Source organism: Notothenia rossii, assembly GCF_949606895.1.
Source record: "Notothenia rossii genome assembly, chromosome: 12".
Classification (NCBI taxonomy): domain Eukaryota; kingdom Metazoa; phylum Chordata; class Actinopteri; order Perciformes; family Nototheniidae; genus Notothenia; species Notothenia rossii.
The window spans coordinates 6,012,434-6,030,805 of record NC_136911.1 but is presented as its reverse complement, the minus strand read 5'-3'; the positions used below and the strand labels follow the sequence as shown (position 1 = coordinate 6,030,805).

Here is an 18,372-nt window from a genome sequence, read left to right as displayed (position 1 = left end):
CTCCCACCAGCAGCCTCATCCAAAGCCCTGGGTTTTTCTAAGTCAAACATATTTCATGGCACTGAGCTGACAAGAGAGGCTGACGGATAGCTTATCTTGTATTACACAGTGATAGAGAACAGAATCAGCGATATTTAAGGGCTGTTCCGGCTGCATTCCCAAAGACCAAACATAGATAGGCTATCTGTTTGTTCTTTGGGAAAGCAGCCGGATATACAAGGCTTATTTACTTAGTGAATATAAGGCCCACAGAAATAAATGCTGTTTTGGTCAAATTCTTACTTTAAGGTATAACAAATCCATTTTCCTAATACAAATTTAGCAGATTTGCAATAATTACTATACAACCTACTAATATAGAAATATGTTCTTTAAACGCGCACATGTTTGATAAACCGGATTGGCTGCTGACTGGAGTATGAAGTCTACAAAATACACACAACAACATTCTCAGCCATCACCTAAAGAAATGTAACATTTGTTTATATTTGTCATTTCAACATGCAGTCAATCAATGTGTTAACTTCAATTCAATCATATTCCATTTGTTTCACTTATGTATCACTGCACTGGCTACTCCTTCAAAATAAAACATATTCAAAAATGGTTTTGTCTATCGTTATGGAGAATTACATTGTTATTATTGGAGCTATTTGACCATCTAGTGGTGGCTGAGAGTAAATCACCTCAGTTGCTAGTTTGATTTGTTTGGTACGATAATCTTGTGTATGTTTGCACTATGAGAAATAATTTGAACCCCAAAATCCACACTGTTTGGATCATCTGACCCACCATGTTGCCAATAGCTTGATTATAATGAGAGAACACTGTCAGCAGGTCTCAACCACATTCAGCGGGTATGAGCAAAAGATGAGCACGATTGAACTCTTCCACTCCCCTCATGTCAAAACATGAAAGCAGCTCTTGTTTGGATGTTGGGAGGCGCTGCATTCATTTGATGAAAGAGACTACGTCAGAGAGCAGGCTTCTACTTCCATTGTTTTCTTTGTAGAGCAGACTCACCTTTTTCCAAAGAAAGACAATACAAACATAAAGTGTTGCATTCTTTTATTCCACTCGTGTTGCACGGAGAATAAAGAAACTAAATCCACACTCATTCGGAGGATCCCGTTGAAGGCTTCACTCTTCGTGTGATTTCTGTGCAAAGAAAAACATTTGGGATAATCAGATTTGTGTTTTCCTGCCAACTCATTTCATACTCAAAACACTTACATACTGCGTGATCATTATTGGTGATCACTGACCTTAACGCCAATGTCCCGGCTCTTTGCCCTCAGCTTGTTGACCTGAGACTCTGCGATGTCGGCCCGCTCCTCTGCTTCCTCAAACTCATGCTGTGTCTTGCGCAACTTGCCCAGATTTCCATTGGCCTGTTCCTCCTGAAGCAAACATGAGAACATGTTCAATTGTTATTGAGCTGTTTCATTAAGAAGCAAATAGACCATACATCAGGAGGGGAAGGTTTAGTGTCTTTGCTTACAGCCTCCTCTGCAGATCGCTTGTACGATTTAACCTTCAGTTGCAACTTATCCACTAAGTCCTGCAGACGGCTCAGATTCTTTTTGTCCTCGTCCGCCTGTTAAATAATGACATGAGTCTTATTTCCTATTCAAATATAAGCTTTGATCTTCAGGTGAATGTGGATCACACAGTGTTTGTACCTGGTAGGTGAGCTCTTTGATGCGTCTATCGTACTTGCGGATACCTTTCACCGAGTCACTGCTCCTCTTTTGCTCCATGTCCAACTCATTTTCCAACTCTCTCACCTTAAAACGAACAGACATTGATTAAGCTTCATTGTATCGTAAACTGCTCATGTGAGGCACCACAGAGGAAGATAGAGCTGCTCACCCTGGCCTCCAGTTTCTGAACCTGCTTCTTGCCACCTTTCATGGCGATTTGCTCCGCCTCATCCAGACGGTGCTGCAGGTCTTTGATGGTCTGCTCCATGTTCTTCTTCATCCGCTCCAGGTGAGAGCTGGTGTCCTGTTCCCTCTTCAGCTCCTCTGCCATCATGGCAGCGTCAGTAATGGCCTTCTTGGCCTTCTCCTCAGCATTCCTGCATTCCTGCACCGCCTCCTCCGCCTCATTCTGCAACTGAGCTGTGTCACATTCAAGCTTCTTCTTCTGGTTCAGCAGGCTGGTGTTCTGCACAGAATCACACATGCTTTCTTTTAGTACAATTAGTGTGCAACATGGATATACACTCAGATGAGGGGATGTCTGACATACCTGAGAGTGCAGCAGCTGAACTCTCTCGCTGACATCCAGCAGCTCCTGCTCAGCCACTTTACGTCCTCTCTCCGTCTGCTCCACCAGAGACCTCAGCTCGTCCAGCTCCGCTTGCTGCAGGTTGAAACGTCTCTCCACCAGAGCAATGTTCTCCTTCAGATCATCGTTGGCCCGGACAGAATCATCCAGTTGAAGCTGCGCATCCTATTCAGAAAGATTTTGGAACATCTTTTAATCCAAGAAGGAATAGAATAAACACAACATGTATAGTCTCTTCTGTACCTTGAGGTGAGAATAGGTTGCTTTGAGCTGCTTCTGAGCCTCTGCTGCCTGCCTGCTGGCGAGGCTCAGCTGGATCTCCATCTCATTGAGGTCTCCCTCCATCTTCTTTTTTATTCTGAGAGCCTCGTTCCTGCTGCGAGTCTCAGCATCCAGCGAGCTCTGCAGACTGTCCACCGCTCTCTGATGGTTGCGCTTGGACTGCTCCATCTCCTCCTCCTTCTCAGCCAGCTTCCGCTCAATGTCAGCTTTAACCTGGTTGAACTCAAGCTGCGATCGGAGGATCTTACTCTCCTCATGCTCGAGGGAACTCTGTTCAAAAAACAGCAAATCACTTTTTTGTCTTTCAAAGCATCAGAGGGTATTCCAGAGAAGGGAACATTGAAAAGATGGCGTGTACATGAAAAGATGTTTGTTCACCTCAGCTTCCTCTAAAGCAGACTGTATCTCAGCCTTCTCCTGCTCCAGCTGTTTGCGGGTCTTCTCCAGCTCGTGGATGGTCTTTCCTCCCTCACCGAGCTGCGCAGTCATGTCCGAAATTTCCTCTGTTTTTTGTTCAAATACATTCATTTTACTAACTTAGGTCCAACCTCCCCACTGTATTTAAGTGTATGTTAGATCTTCATACCTTGCAGATTCTTGTTTTCCCTTTTCATGGTCTCCAGATGATCCAGAGATTCTTCATAAGAGTTCTTCAGTTTAAAGATCTCGGTGCTGAGAGAACGAGCCTCTTTCTGGGAGCCTTCCAGCTCAGTCTGGCACTCCTCGTACTTCTGCTTCCACTCAGCCAGGACCTGATAACATTGTTGATTAAATACGTTTATGTTATTGAATTATTCACTCACTAAATGTGTAAATTCATAATTCATTCTGTACGAGTCGAGAATACACTTATCAGGATGATATTTGATATGTTTTTGTACCTTGTCAAAGTTTCTTTGTTTCTTGTCCAGCACTGCAGCAGCAGCATTAGATCTCTCCACATCCACCATGAGATCTTCTATCTCACCCTGAAGTCTGTGTTTGGTTTTCTCCAAGGATGAACATTTAGCATTAGCAGCTTCAACCGATTCTTCCGCATCCTGTAAGCGTTGAGTAAGCTTTTTCCTAACGACAAAAATGAAATCATTCGATTACATTTGATTACAGTTCAAATGGGAAAACCATAGCATAGGAACTGTCCTCAAATCAATCAATATAACTGCTAATTATCAACGTGATCCTTACTTAGCTTCTTCCAGCTCCTCAGTTCTCTGGATGGCATCAGTTTCGTACTTGCTTCTCCACTGAGCCACCTCCGAGTTCGCCTTGGACAAACTGCGTTGGAGCTCAGCTTTGGCCTCCTGCTCCTCCTCATACTGCTCCCTCAATAAATCACAGTCATGGCGAGCAGACTGCACTGCATGGGCAAGTGCATTCTTTGCCTTTGATAAAGAAACATGGAGTCAAGTCATTTTGCTATTAGAGATCAGGCTCTGTATGCTAAAATCAGTTTAACAGCTACCTTGACTTCCTCCTCCAGCTGTCTCTTCAGGTCTTCAATCTGCTGAGTGTAAGACTGCTTCCCTCTGGTCAGCTGAGAGACTAAAGCGCCCTTCTCCTCCAGCTGCCTGGTTAACTCACCTGTAAAATAAAGGTGGTATATCTTTATTTACCTAACATAATCTAACAGTAGAAACTCCACTAATTGTGTGTGCTTTTAAAATGATTACCATTTTCAGTTTGAAGCTTTGCTTTTTGCATTGTGAAGTCATTGATGATACGCTGGCCTTCCTCTGATCTCGTCTTGTATTCAGTCATCTGATCCTCCAGAGTGCGACACATTTTCTCCAGGTTGGTCTGAGTAAAGCAAGTCATATTATTAAGCAAGTCATACAATGTCTACAACCCAAGCAGTGTTTTCTGTATATTATTTCATTAAGCCAGCAACTAGTGGTTTTAGCTTAGCATAAGATTGCTAACAGCGAGCTTGGTTTTTACCAAAAGCAGGGTTCATACACTTTTTCACCAATGATTTTCAATGACTTCTCTATGACCTTTACCTAATTTTCCATGACCAAAAGAAAGGACTCTCTCTCAGTGGTACCACAGAAAATTGTTTGTTACAACATGGAACAGGAAAATAAGGTCTGCATATGAAACATTTTGTAAAACAAATAACTCATATCAAAATAACCACTAGAGTAGACTAGAGGGCGTGATTGTAAACATCTCTCACCAGAAAAATACAGTGACAGTTAAATGCCATTTTACATTTCATTATGATACAGTATTTATTATCCTTACAGTAATACTATTTTGGCGATTAGATAAAATATAAATTATACTTGATGCAACTTTAGTTACATTTTCATGACTTTTCCAAAACTTTGGGAAAAATATTGTTTTCCATAACTTTTCCAGGGCCTGGAATTTGCATTTAGAATTTCCATGACTTTTCCAGGTTTTTCATAACCGTAAGAACCCTGCCAAAGATAAACTCTAGACTTTGTGCTTATCCAAGTTTACCAGTAGCTTCATATTAACCACAACAGACATGAGAGGGACAACACTTCTGCATAACTCCTAAAAGGAGAAGCATGCTTTTAATTCGCTTACCTTGACTTTGGCAATCTGCTCCATGTTGGACACCACATCGTCCAGCTCCAGCCTGAGCTCGCTCTTTTCTTTCTCCAGCTTCTGCTTGACTCTCTGCAGGTTGTCGATCTGCTCTCCCAGGTCAGCCACGTTGTCTGCGTTCTTCTTCCTGAGGGTAGCAGTAGTCGCCTCATGCTGCAGAGTTGCTTCTTCGAGTTCTCTGCGCATCTTCTGAAACTCGGCTTCCCTCTTCTTGTTCATCTCCATCTGGACAGAAGTGGCTCCCCCGGCCTCCTCCAGCCTCTCACTGATCTCCTCCAGCTCTCTGGCCAGGTCGGCCCTCTGTTTCTCCACCTTGGCTCGAGCGGCTCGCTCTGACTCCAGTTCCTCCTCCAGTTCTTCAATGCGAGCCTTAAAAAAATGTCATCATATGTTTAAACCGTTGGAGATGGGGTAAGTGGAATACACCACAACCAATAAGCCTGTTACCTGTAACTCCTTCAGTTTCTTCTGGAGTTGAGCCCCCATGGCCTGCTCATCTTCAATCTTACCTAAATACTGGCTGACTTCAAAGTCTTTCCTACAAAAAAGGCAACAGGGTTCATGTTGGTAATCAGCTGTTGTTGCACAATGGGCATTGAGTGTGAGATTATAAAAGACAAGTTATACTTTTTGAGTTTTTCCTCCAGCTGCTGCTTGGCATTCTCCAGATCCATCAAATGTTCCTGGGTTAACTTTAAGTCCCCTTCCAATTTTCTCCTGGCTCTTTCCAGATCCATCCTGACTTTCTTCTCTTGCTCCAATGATCCTTCAAGCTGACATACAACAACATCCAAACATTACCCATATATTGTCTATACAGGATTTGAGATTTAGTTGCAAATACCATTGCACTCACGTCATCAACTTGCTGTTCCAGCTTGGTTTTGGCCTTGGTCAGAGAGTTGACTTTATCCTCCTCACTCTGAAGGTCGTCCAGCGTTTGCTGATGAGCTTCCTGAAGAGCTTTCTTCTCTTTGGTCAACTTAGCAATGATTTCATCCAAAGCTGCCATCTCCTCAGTCATGTTTTTAACCTTAGAAAACAGATTATTGTGAGTCAGGAATATAGAAACATTATTTATGAATACAGTCACCGGTCCTTAAACCTGCAATGACCAAACCAAACCAAAACAGGGATCTGCAGTCTGGGGATCCTTTTGTGTGGCTTTGGCACTGCCATTGATATCTGCAGTTATTACCTTGTTCTCTGTGGCATGCTTTTCCTTTTCCACTTTAGCCAGAGTCAGCTCCAGATCATCAATGTCCTTCTTGAGTTCTGAACACTCGTCCTCCAGCTTTCTCTTCTTAGCAGTCAGCTCGGAATTCATCTCCTCTTCATCTTCCAGCCTCTCTGTCAGCTCTTTAGCTTTGGCCTCAAGCTGGATCTTGCTCTTGATCAGACCCTCACAGCGCTCCTCAGCATCTGAGAGATTGTCTTGTTCCTGCAGACATCAGATAATGCTGTTATTCATTCACATTTTAGTACATTTCTGTACATTTACTGAAAAATGAACGACTGATGTTACAGTTTGAACGTGGAGCTGCAGGTCGTTCTTCTCCTGGAGGAGGGTGACCATTTTTTCCTCAAGCTCTTTCTTGCGGGACTCAGATTTAGCGTAAGCCTCTTTGAGCTTCACAAAGTCCTCCTTCATGTTTGCCATCTCCTTCTCGGTCTCAGCTGATTTCAGCAGAGGTTTGATCTTGAAGTACATCTTCATCCAGGGCCAATTCTTGACGCTCATGAAGGCTCGCACGTTCCACTGGATCACCAGTATGGCCTCCCTGGAGACAACATCTGTAAGCTTGAATTCTTTATTCACCTTGTCTTATTACAGTCAAAGTTCAAAGTTCAGCACCAACCTGCGCTCCATAATTTTCTGGAACTCAATCCTAGCGAGTACTCCTCTGGATCTCGCTTGAATTCCGGTGAGGATGAGAGAGAGCCGGTCGTCTCTCATCTCCTCAAGAAGACCAAGCAAACCGGCTTTAAAGAACACCTGAAAAAAGACAGAACGTTTTCTTAACTTTTTCCGAGCACACTTATTTATACCAACACCAAATCCTCATCTTTGTAAACACAACCAACCTTTGTGTGTCCCAGCTTATACTGCTCATGGTCAATATCCAAGGAGCCCAAAAGTTTCTCTGCTCCTTTCTTATTGTCAATGAACTGTCCGTCAGGGATAGCATTGGGGTTTAGTATGCGATATCTGAAATAATACAACCAAACAGTATTACAATTATTCAATATGTTTGCTAATTAACAAATTAATTTAATATCAACCACCCTAGTTGTGAAAGAGCCATTTCTTGCCTTTGTTTGAAGTCCCCATACTGGACCCTGTTGGGGAATCCCTTCCTGCAGATCCTGATGCCTTCCAGCACACCGTTACAACGCAGCTGGTGCATGACCAGAGGGTTCTCCATCGCCCCCGGAGTCTTGGTCTCATTGGGGATGAGGCAGCGCACAAAGTGGGGGTGAGTTGACTTGAGATTGGTCATCAGTTTGTTCAAGTTCTCCTGTAAATGAAGACAATATATTAACAGGTCCCACATACTCAATCAAGCATACCAAACCGTAGACATATTTTACCCTGTGCAGTGCAGAGACAGTCTGGAAGGAAGAGCCTTTCTTCTTTCCTCCCTTTCCTTTGCCTCCTGCATCTATGGATGTATGGAAATAGTAGATGGTAAGGTAAGTCTAATTTTCTTCATAATTGAATTGTCGGTGTTGAATCAGAATCAGAATCAGAAACGGGTTTATTGCCAGGTAGGTTCACACATACGAGGAATTTGACTTGATGTCATGGTGCATACATAAAATATAAAACAAAGAATCTCAATATAAAACAAGAAATCTAATGTAAAACAAAAAGAACTTTAAGGACACTGTAATAAAATATAGTAATTTACAGCGAAATGGAATGCAATGAGTTATAGAATATGAAATATCAAATAAGAATATGTGCAGTAAGCATTTGAACATTGTGCGCATTAATGTAATGCATATAAAGATCTCTTACCTGAATCTGCACCTGCATACCCAGCAAACAGGATGCCCAGTAATTTGAGGTTGGACTTTTGAAACAGTCCCACCACGGTCTCATTCAGCGGGTCCTTGTTCTTCACCAGCCAGTTAGAGATATTGTAATCAACAGTACCAGCATAGTGAACAAGGGAGAAATGAGCCTCTGCTTTCCCCTTCACTACCCTGGGCTTCTGGAAGTTTGGACTTTTACCCAGATGGTTGTCATACAGCTTGGCTTTAAATGTGGCATCACTGGCTTTGGGGAACATGCACTCCTCTTCAAGGATGGACATGATGCCCATGGGCTGAGAGAAGGAAATTATTAGAACTGCATGGAAACCAGTCAAAAAGTATAGCTTACATTTGTTACATGAATTCTGAAGTTTATCTCTGCACCAACCTTCTCGATGAGTTCAATGCAGGCTGCCAAGTCCATACCAAAGTCAATGAACTCCCACACGATGCCCTCCTTCTTGTACTCTTCTTGTTCCAGCACAAACATGTGATGGTTGAAGAACTGCTGCAGCTTCTCATTAGTGTAGTTGATGCACAGTTGCTCAAATGTGTTGAACTAGGAAAAGCATTGAAAGAAAGAAGTTAGGGAAAGTGTGTTTGATCCTTACAACTCCATATAACATTTTATACTCACATCAAAGATCTCAAATCCAGCAATGTCCAGCACGCCGATGTAGTACTGACGGGGTTGCTTGGTCTCCAGAGATTGGTTGATTCTCACCACCATCCACAGGAACATTTTCTCGTACACTGACTTGGCCAGTGCTCCAATAGAGTAGTTCACCTGGATAATTGCATGGAATCCATTACATTTACAGTCTTTTTTAAAGGTCTGATGCATTGCTTGCATTTTCAACTCACTTGCTGCACATTTTGACCTTTGGTGACCCACTCGTTGCCTACTTTCACTCTTGGGTGACAAAGGCCCTTAATGAGGTCAGCAGAGTTCAAGCCCAACAGATATGCTATTTTGTCCGTATCTGTAATGGATTTAGTGACAGGGAACATTTTCAACATCATTTTGTGGCAAAAAGGCATGACTTTCTGGAAGTTACATTCTTGAGTAAAAGTCAACCGAAGATCCTTTACCCTCTGTGCCGTCAGGCTCTGCTTGCTCTTCCCTCTGCTTCTGTTTGAACTTCATGTTTCCAAAATGCATGACAGCCCCAGTCATTTTGTAGATGCCGTTCTTCTCTTCTTGGGTAAAGCCCAGGACATCAAAAGCTTCCTTAAACAATGAAAATGAAACTTGAGTTAGCTGTGAAACTTTATATGTGGATTTTTTAACCAGCACTATGTTTCATTTACATCAGTAGCCATCAGCTCTTCTGCATCATCAATGGAGGCTACGGTTGTCTCTCCTTGGGAGATGAAGGCGTAGTCATAGGGGTTGTTGCTGATTAGCAGCATATCTGTTCAAGAGAAACGTTTTAGTCCGAGCTCGTGGCGTTTCTTTTAGGTCAAATGTATATGGAGGACTCACCCAGCAGTTCTGGTTTCTTCTGGGACAGAATCTGGTAGAAGATGTGGTAGTCTCGTTCAGCCTTGAGCTGATAAGTGACACGAGACTTCTCCAGCAGATCTGACAAAAATATCAAATGAGATGATGTGATATAGTCCACATTCTTCCAGGGGGGTGTGCTGTAAAGTGGAGATGTTCATGCCACATTGCTTACATGTCTCAATGTCAGCAGAAGACAACTTTCCACTGACACTAAAGTGGATTCGGATGAATTTACCCTGTGAGCAGCAAGAAAATAAATAAGATTGAATCATTAAAAAAAAATCGTGCTTATAGACAAAGTCTTTGTTACTCCCCCAACAGGGAGGACATTTGAGTTTGGGGCACAGTTGGGCACAATATGAAAATCAGAGAATGCATCCTTAATACAATTATCAAAAAAAGGAACTCACAAATCTGGAGGAGTTATCATTTCTGATGGTCTTGGCATTCCCAAAGGCCTCCAGAGCAGGGTTGGCCTGGATGATTTGATCTTCCAGGGTGCCCTGCACATTCAATAGATGCACAAATGTAAGCCAGAATAAATGTATGTATTGTGGTTATCATAATATATCAAATCAAACTTGCCTTTTTCTCCTGAGCAGCATCCTTCTTGCCAGAAACAGCTGCGATGCTGGCAAAGTACTGGATGACTCTCTTGGTGTTCACAGTCTTTCCTGCACCAGATTCTCCACTGCAAAACAACAGGCGTGTGAACTCAAGACAAAAACACAAACGGTACTTTTTAAAATGGAATCAGATGTCACTATTATGAAATACTCACGTGATAAGGACAGACTGGTTTTCTCTGTCTGCAAAATGTAAGACAGTGTTCAGTAGTAATTAACATGTTAGGATGGTGTCAGAGATTACAAAGCATTGCATCACAAAGAGCCCGACATACCTGACAGCATGTTCTGGTATGCGTTGTCAGAGATGGAGTAGATGTGAGGAGGAGCTTCACTCCTCTTCTTCCCCCTGTAAGCGTTGACCACCGCCTGATCGTACACTGGCAGACACTTGTAGGGGTTGACAGTCACACAGAACAGCCCTGAGTAGGTCTGTTGACAGAGACAGAGACATTAAAGATTTCATATAGTAGGAAGATGGTTAGATATGTTGTCAGACTCACGTAGATCATCCATGCTGCGTAACGCTCTTTGAGGTTGAACAGCACAGCAGGTTCATGGAGGAAGGTGAACATCGCCATGTCCTCAATTTTATCGAACTTTGGCGGGTTCTGAGGGTGAATATCTTCCTCCTTATGGACTACAGTCTGAAACGATTTACCACAGGGAATATCTCTCAACTCCAATTGTCATAAAAGTAATTAGTTAACATTGAAACAACCATTCTCCCAATGCCGTTTCTCAGTGTCAATATACTTACTTTTCCAAACTCAGTTTCAACGGTGACTTTGTTACCATCTCTTAGAGTGACTTTGGCTTTAACGTACTCCACCTCTGGGTCGGGCACAAAACATTCCTTCTTCATGTCAAAGAGTCGGGTCTGGGCCTCCAGGCGCTCTCTATCTGACTTTCTCAGGAAGGAAGCAGCAGCCCCAAACTCCGCCATGAGGGCGTCGGCTGACATCTTGAAGGCTATGAACCAAAAACATTGTTTATTTTGGTCCCTGTTGTAGCAGTTAAACATAATATACAAACTGTGTATAACTTATAAGGAAATGCATTGTAAGTGAGGTTTGGTAATTGAATGCATTTCTATGTTATTCTACAGAACATCACAGGCATTTTTGTAACAAATCCTAAAATAGTATTTGCAATTACTATAAACGATGATAATCAATAATATGGTAGTGGTATGCTAGGTTTTTATAGATTTTTTTTTCGAGTTAGCATAATTCAGAGAGGGTTTAGAGAGTATTCATTTTCCTATATTGATTTTATTTTTGAAAAGCTAACAACATTGATTGTTTACCTGTTTCCTTTTCCCCTTGATTGAATTGATGTGTCTCTAGAAAGTAACAACAGAAAGATGAACATAGTATGTTCAATATGTGACATAATAGTTTAGTCATTACTTGTCTGGGTACTTACCTGCAGTTTCCAAGTTCCCCGAGCTTAGCCCTCTTTCTGGTCCCCTCTTTATATTCATCCTGGAGGCAGAGCATCAACGAACCAGCCAACCAATGAGGGACGAGCAGTAAAACAAGGGACTCTAATTAAAAAAGAAAGCTCTGTATTTGGAGATAAAGGTGTGGAAAACAATAACTGGCAAGTAACCATTGGCAAGTGGATTGAAATGTAAGAGCTGACTTTAGATCAGCATCTATTTCAGTTCTCTCCTTGAAGTGGCTGAAAAGCCAGTAAATTACAAAACATATTCATATATTAATGTTATTTTTCATTATATTAAACCACTTGTTTGCCAGAAATATGTATGTGGATCTATTCCTGTTTGCTCCTCAAGGGAAATATATCTTGGATATAATGATGAATATATAATAGCTTCACCAAACCTTTTAAACATGTTCTTATGTATATTAAAGAACAAAGGAGCATTACAATAGGCATTGTCTGTGTGTCTACAGGCTGTGCCATTGTCTGTATTCTATTAACCTGGAGGATAAAGATAAACTTGTGAAATGTTCTCTTGCATTACTTCTCCCGGTGGTCGACTTTTTGGCCTCCCAGTGGACCTCAGCTGACCTTCCTTCATCTTTAATAAAAGATTGGGTATGACAGCTGCCTGCTCTCAAAGGTTTCAGTGACCATACTGTATTTAAATATAAGGGTCATACAGTACACTAATCACCCCCCCACCACACACACCTTATCACGTTAAAGTGCTTCTAACAAGTGTCCCATTAACCGAGCAGATCCTTCAATGAATTTTATTGAGTGGACCACCTGAAGAAGCACTCGGGCCACTTTGACTCAAACAGATTAACACTTCAGACTTGGAGGTCTTGACAGTTGCTTGTCTGCAACCAGCGGACCACGCCTCACAACGTCAAGGGACACGATGGCTGTCATTCCCAGCTGCCTGTCCTTCTGCTGTCAACACGGCTTCATGAGCAGGGGCCCCGGTCTGTTTGTCAACATGGGAATTAGAAAGATGTGGCAGGTGGTTAAAAGACATACTGTATGTGACATAGGGGGGTTTTGTAGTGTAATCGTCTATGTGATTAGAAGTCTATGATTTATAGAGTCTGGATCGAATGGCATTATCTCGGATCGGGAAAAAGGCCTGAGTTAAAAGGCTCCACATTTTGAGGAAAATATTGTTGCTTTTATCCTGAGAGTTAAACGGGCAGATTGATACCACCCTCAAGTGCCACATGTTCAAAAGCAAATCACTTAAGACTGGCAAGTATAGATCAAAAACTGTATACAAAGTTGATGTAGCAATCATGTATTCACAAAACATAAGAGTGTGGGACTTGTACAACCAAACTCTAAAAGAGACATTCTCAGAAAGTTTTTAAAGCCTCTCAAAATACAACAAACCGTATAAGTGCAAGAGCAGTAAATTGCTGATATTTTTCTATTTAGATGCTCTTTAGACTGAAGTGAAAACACTTAAGTACAACCCATACTGAGAGGTGTTTATGGCACATTCTCTCCTTCTGTCCTTGAGCTCAGAGATAACCACATGACATTAACCAAGCCATTACAAACTTCTTTGGCACACTGAGGCAGATCGCAAAGGCCCTGTGAGTCACTTTGTATCAAACTTTTAGACTCACACTTACTGGCTCCTCCTCATACTTACACACCTCCAGCATAACAGCTATAAAACAGCTTTTATAAACAGCTCTGCATCTTCAATATATAGTCAATGACCTTTTTGGAAAAAATAGTACGTTCTTTAATATTTCTTAAGTGCAGTTTATAACAATAAAGGATCAGTGAGAACACAATGACAGTTGCAGCTGTTCTGGGATCAAGTCACCACTCTACGTTGGCACTAGCTGCGACCTCAAACTGAAACTCTATACTCCTTCTTGTTGGCCTGACATTGTTTCCTTCTACTTTTATTCTCATTACACAGTACAGGTACTATGTAACAAAATGGTTTCTCTGCATTTGACCAGGGGCGCCGCCAGGGATTTTGGGCCCCATGAAAAGATATCACATTGGGCCCTACCACCAGGCCCAGGCCACACCAACCAAGCACAATTGCTGTAACCACACCTCCAGAACCCAACCGACTCATTTATGCTTTAAATAACTCTACCTGTACAGGCTTGCATCTATCTTGTAGTCCAATACTAACTGCACAATATTTACTGACACTGAGCGGTGAAAATATAACACTGTGCAGACGTGCAACATTCTGCTGCAGTAGAATTCACTATTTGATATAAGACTAACACTCCTGACAATAGACCTCAATAGTCATCTCTTATGGTGTACATGCCTTTTTAATAACATTTTTGAATGGAACATTCATAAATCAAAATAAATATAACTTAAATATACATGACCTCTTAAATTCAAATAAAGTCAACATTAACACCAATATCATCATTTATAAAATGCTATAACAAAAAAAAAAAACATAAGCAGCAGATTTTTTAATTAAATATACATACCAACTACAAACTAAGCGGGTATTAAAGTGTAAACGGACAACAAAAGGGAAATGTAATTGAAAAGGCCTGATGGTGGTGCTAAATCAGAGCCTATTACCTGTTCTCAGTCTTTTTCTCATCATGCATCTTCTGTGTAGTGATCCAATATCGTTACCATAGCCTTGTCCTTTAACAGTTATTACGAGCCCTTGCACAGCCTTACTCACCAAGAGCAGCGCCAAGCCTTCTTAGAGGCAAAGTCACTGATCAAGTCCTTGAAGTCCAGCTTTCTAGCCAACTGGTTTTCAATGGACAGCATGGCAAGACTGCAAAGCCTCAAGTTAAATGAATTGTAAGTTTAGTGAGTACATTATCAATGTAACGTTATTTTAATGTTAATTATTGATTGATGAAAGGTTACTTCAACATTTTTTCTTAATGTTCTAAAAATGTTTGGGGCCCCTGTCAGTCACAGGCCCTTAGAATCGTCCTAACTTTTCACCCCCTTATGGCGCCCCTGCATTTGACCCATCCTAATGTTGGGAGCAGTGGGCTGCCATTATGAACGGCACCCGGGGAGCAGTGTGCCTTGCTCAGGGACACCTCGGTAGCACTTGGTCTTGCCAGGACTTGAACTGGTGACCTTCCAGTTGCCAAGCCCCCTACTTCGCCACCACCGCCCTTGAGGACAAAGATAAACCTGTGAAATTGTTTTAGGATTACTTCTACTGAGCTCAGGTGAAAGCGCTGACCTTTGCCACACAGCAATGACATTACTATTGTGAGTGTGTACTAGGGCTGTACCCGAATATTCGACTATTCGAATATTCGTTCGTTGGCCAACTATTCGGGTTTCAATTTCATTATTCGTTTTTTTATTTTTTTTCACAAAAAAAAAAAAAACAAACATTCTAAATGTATGCTATTAATAAAGGCGAATTGCCATATTCTTATACTATATTTATACTTTTGAATTGCACTGTTAAAATGCGGAAATATATACAATCTCAGCCTGTGCTCCTGACATCGCGTTCACTCAGTCACGAACGCAAACGGCACGCTTCACCTCGTTTCACCCACGAAATGCCGAAGGTTTCAGCTGTGTGGGACCATTTTAAATTGGACGACGGTAAGAAGTGCCACATATGCGATAAGAAACTGGCCTACTGTACCACGGTGGCACAACAACTCTGAAAAGTCACCTGGATGCTGTAAGTAGTAGCCTAGCTTAGTTTAGCTGTTGTCAAGTTGCCATGATGAAGCTGCTTTATCCGCCGTTTAAACAGTAACGTTACACATGATAAAAACGTGCCCATACTTTGCTTGGAAAATAGTTGCAAGCAAGCAACCGAATTGTTTTTTACATTAGTTTTTTTATTTTATCCGAATAGGATAATAGGATCGGAATTTGGAACCAGATTTGGTCTCCGGGCGCTGCACTGCGGCTGGGTTAAATGCAGAGGACACATTTAGTTTGAATGTTTGCGAGTACTGAGACAATAAATAAATATAAATCGTAAAAGTATGCTCTTTCTGCGCTTCTGCTTAACAGCGTGTTGTCAGGTGTCTCGGATTCGGAGCGTGTTATGAAACCGTTTTGAAAATGTTTTTATTAAAAAAAAATACAAATCTCTCCGCACCGAATATTCGCTGCTGATTACTACCAGATTACTGCTGATTCCAGAGCCCGAAAAATGATATTCGGGACAGCCCTAGTGTGTACTATTAAATTAAATAAAGTAGATTTTCTTTACCAATTTAAACGCTTACAAGTGAATAAGAAATGGATCAATGTCAGTGCCAAACCCAATCTACTGCACTCTTTTGACAACCAACATCGTGTGCAACTATCTTCTTTCAATTGAATTTAATGTCCAGCCATTTGGGAGCAGAGAGGGGACAGCATAAACTCAACTTGTAAATCGTCTGAATTCACAAGGATCAAACCAGCTATTTGTGCACCATGCGAGGTGTTAAGCCGTCTACAAGGTGGAAACGTGTCTCAGATATTGGAGATGACATCTAACTCCTCAAGACCTCTGCATAGCATAACAAGACCTTTTCAACACTTGATGCCCCACACCGCAGACCCTAACCCTGAGGAATCTAATTAGCTTTCACCAAACTAACCCTGTCAGTCCTCAGCTGCTGTGGAAGAGCTGGCCTCTGACATGTTCTTCCGACAGTCTTTGTAACTGATTCCCACATACTCATTCATTGAAAAGCAACACCTTGTGTGATTGATTTAATCGTTTATTGGAAAATCTGAGGAGCGATATGATGGTTGAAACTGGACGAGAAGAGAGGGATGTTGGGAAGTTGTGAGATTTAGGTTCGGGTTGTCTGTTTGTCTCCAATGGGTTCCTAAAAAGATGGAAAAATAAAGATATTGGTGGAGAAACCGATAAAGTTAATGGTGATTAAGTTTGCACAATCATAACATCTAAACTGCAATTCTCAGGTTATCAAGTATCATGCATATTGTGTTCACCATTGTAGTGGTGAACTTTCAAACATTTAAAATGATCATTAAACACAAAAGTTAGTCAACATTTCGTGGCGATCCATGCATGTACGTATAAAGTCTGGCATCCAAAACTAGTAGCACATTTGTTTTACTTGCTCATGTAGTAGGAAAAAGATAGACTGCATTCATTCAACTCCCACATGGCATTTCGAGCCTGCTTCTGAATTCTAACAAGCACTCGCAATGTAAATAACAAGGTCCTGAGCTTAGGGCTGGGGTCCTGGATGTATTGCTTCAGCGAGTAAAGGTCAAGTGTGCTGTCAAATGCTTTCGGGAAAGTGTGCAGCCCCTCTACAAGGTGTTAATGGGCTCCTATGTGACTGGAGAAAGTAGAACGACCTATCTCGCCCTGCTCTCTAACTTTCACAGATCCGCACCTCGTGTTCAGAGAGGCGTGCTCTAACCTTGAGGCCATTGTTCTTCTATCAGGGTGGAACATAACAATCTGTGTTGAAAGGCTCGTTCTCAGCTGCCTTGCACTCGTCACAATGTCTCTCCTGCTGAGCTGCTATGTCTGCAGACAAAGACAGACAGCAAGCTGACACCAGCTGCACATGGAAAAAGGTTCTCAGTTTCAGGTGATTAACACTACTGAAAACATGGTTATGAATATTGTATTCCGCTTCTGCTCATAGATTCCATGATTACCACACACACTGGCCCTTATTTTGTGGCAAATAGGCTGCTTTATTAATAAGAGATCTGAGTCCTTTGTCAACCACTGCTTACTTTTCTAACTTTTATTTTCCAATCAATTCTGAAACATTTGTTTTTACATGTTCAGCTGTTGTTAATTAATCTACACTCTCAACTGATCCTACATTGAATCCCTAAGCAGAGTCTTCTGTTTTAACACTTTAATGCATCAATAATTATACTCAGAACAGATCATATATATTATTCTGAAATGGGCAAATCTGCATAGTTAGTACTTGTAGTACTTTAAGTATATTTGAATGCTAATACTTTTGTGCTTTTACTAGAGTAACGTTTTGATTGCAGGACTTTTACTTGTAACCGAGTACTCGTACACTCTGGTACTTCTACTCAAGTATTGAGCCTGTTGTAAGTCTCCATCTTGTGGTTTCAACAGGTACTGTACCTGACACCCCCCACCTACACACCTGTTCCCACTTCAGACCTGCATACTTACCTTCCCACACACCCGTTTCCAATCACCATTGTTAGCTTTGCAGGATTAAACCAGACCATTTTCATTGATTGCCTTCCCATTTATTAAAGTTTCTGTGAGCTTGTAACTTGTCTATCTGTTTTTGAAATATGGATTTCCGTCCTGCCCCTTTGGATGCATTTGCTGTTTTTTTTACACTCACCTGATGATTTCAGTTATCAGCTTGTGCCATATCTTTTTTCTTATATCATTAATTAGTGGTTAGGCCAGCAGGAAAACAGAGCATTGCAAAAAGAAGAAAACACCAAAATAAATAAATGGAACTCACCAGCAGCCGAGAGGAGGGTTGCTGATCAGTCCTCATTGTCCTCAGAGTTCACTTGTCTCAATGTTCCTCAAGTACATACTAAAGAACTAAATTCTTCTTAATTCACTGCCAGGCTTCCCTCTTTCCTCTCTGTCTCAAAACTCCCTCCAACACA

General features: G+C 41.6%; 1 pseudogene across 1 annotated transcript; it reads right to left on the bottom strand.

Annotated features, from left to right (window-relative positions):
• Positions 1-1,053: 1,053 nt before the first annotated feature.
• Positions 1,054-18,341, bottom strand: LOC307026035 (myosin-7-like; annotated as a pseudogene). The gene is made up of 39 exons (XR_013810596.1): positions 18,219-18,341; positions 11,752-11,810; positions 11,633-11,668; positions 11,084-11,295; positions 10,827-10,970; positions 10,599-10,755; positions 10,479-10,506; positions 10,108-10,388; positions 9,870-9,933; positions 9,677-9,775; positions 9,502-9,605; positions 9,283-9,421; positions 9,055-9,173; positions 8,828-8,977; positions 8,579-8,749; positions 8,174-8,483; positions 7,744-7,814; positions 7,465-7,670; positions 7,237-7,360; positions 7,011-7,147; positions 6,677-6,932; positions 6,350-6,592; positions 6,008-6,184; positions 5,779-5,924; positions 5,599-5,689; positions 5,131-5,520; positions 4,245-4,371; positions 4,037-4,155; positions 3,760-3,956; positions 3,456-3,639; positions 3,161-3,326; positions 2,953-3,077; positions 2,536-2,844; positions 2,254-2,457; positions 1,873-2,169; positions 1,683-1,787; positions 1,502-1,597; positions 1,266-1,400; positions 1,054-1,158 (listed from the first exon to the last, which is right to left on the bottom strand). The product of XR_013810596.1 is annotated as a myosin-7-like (transcript).
• Between the last annotated feature and the right edge of the window lie 31 nt (positions 18,342-18,372).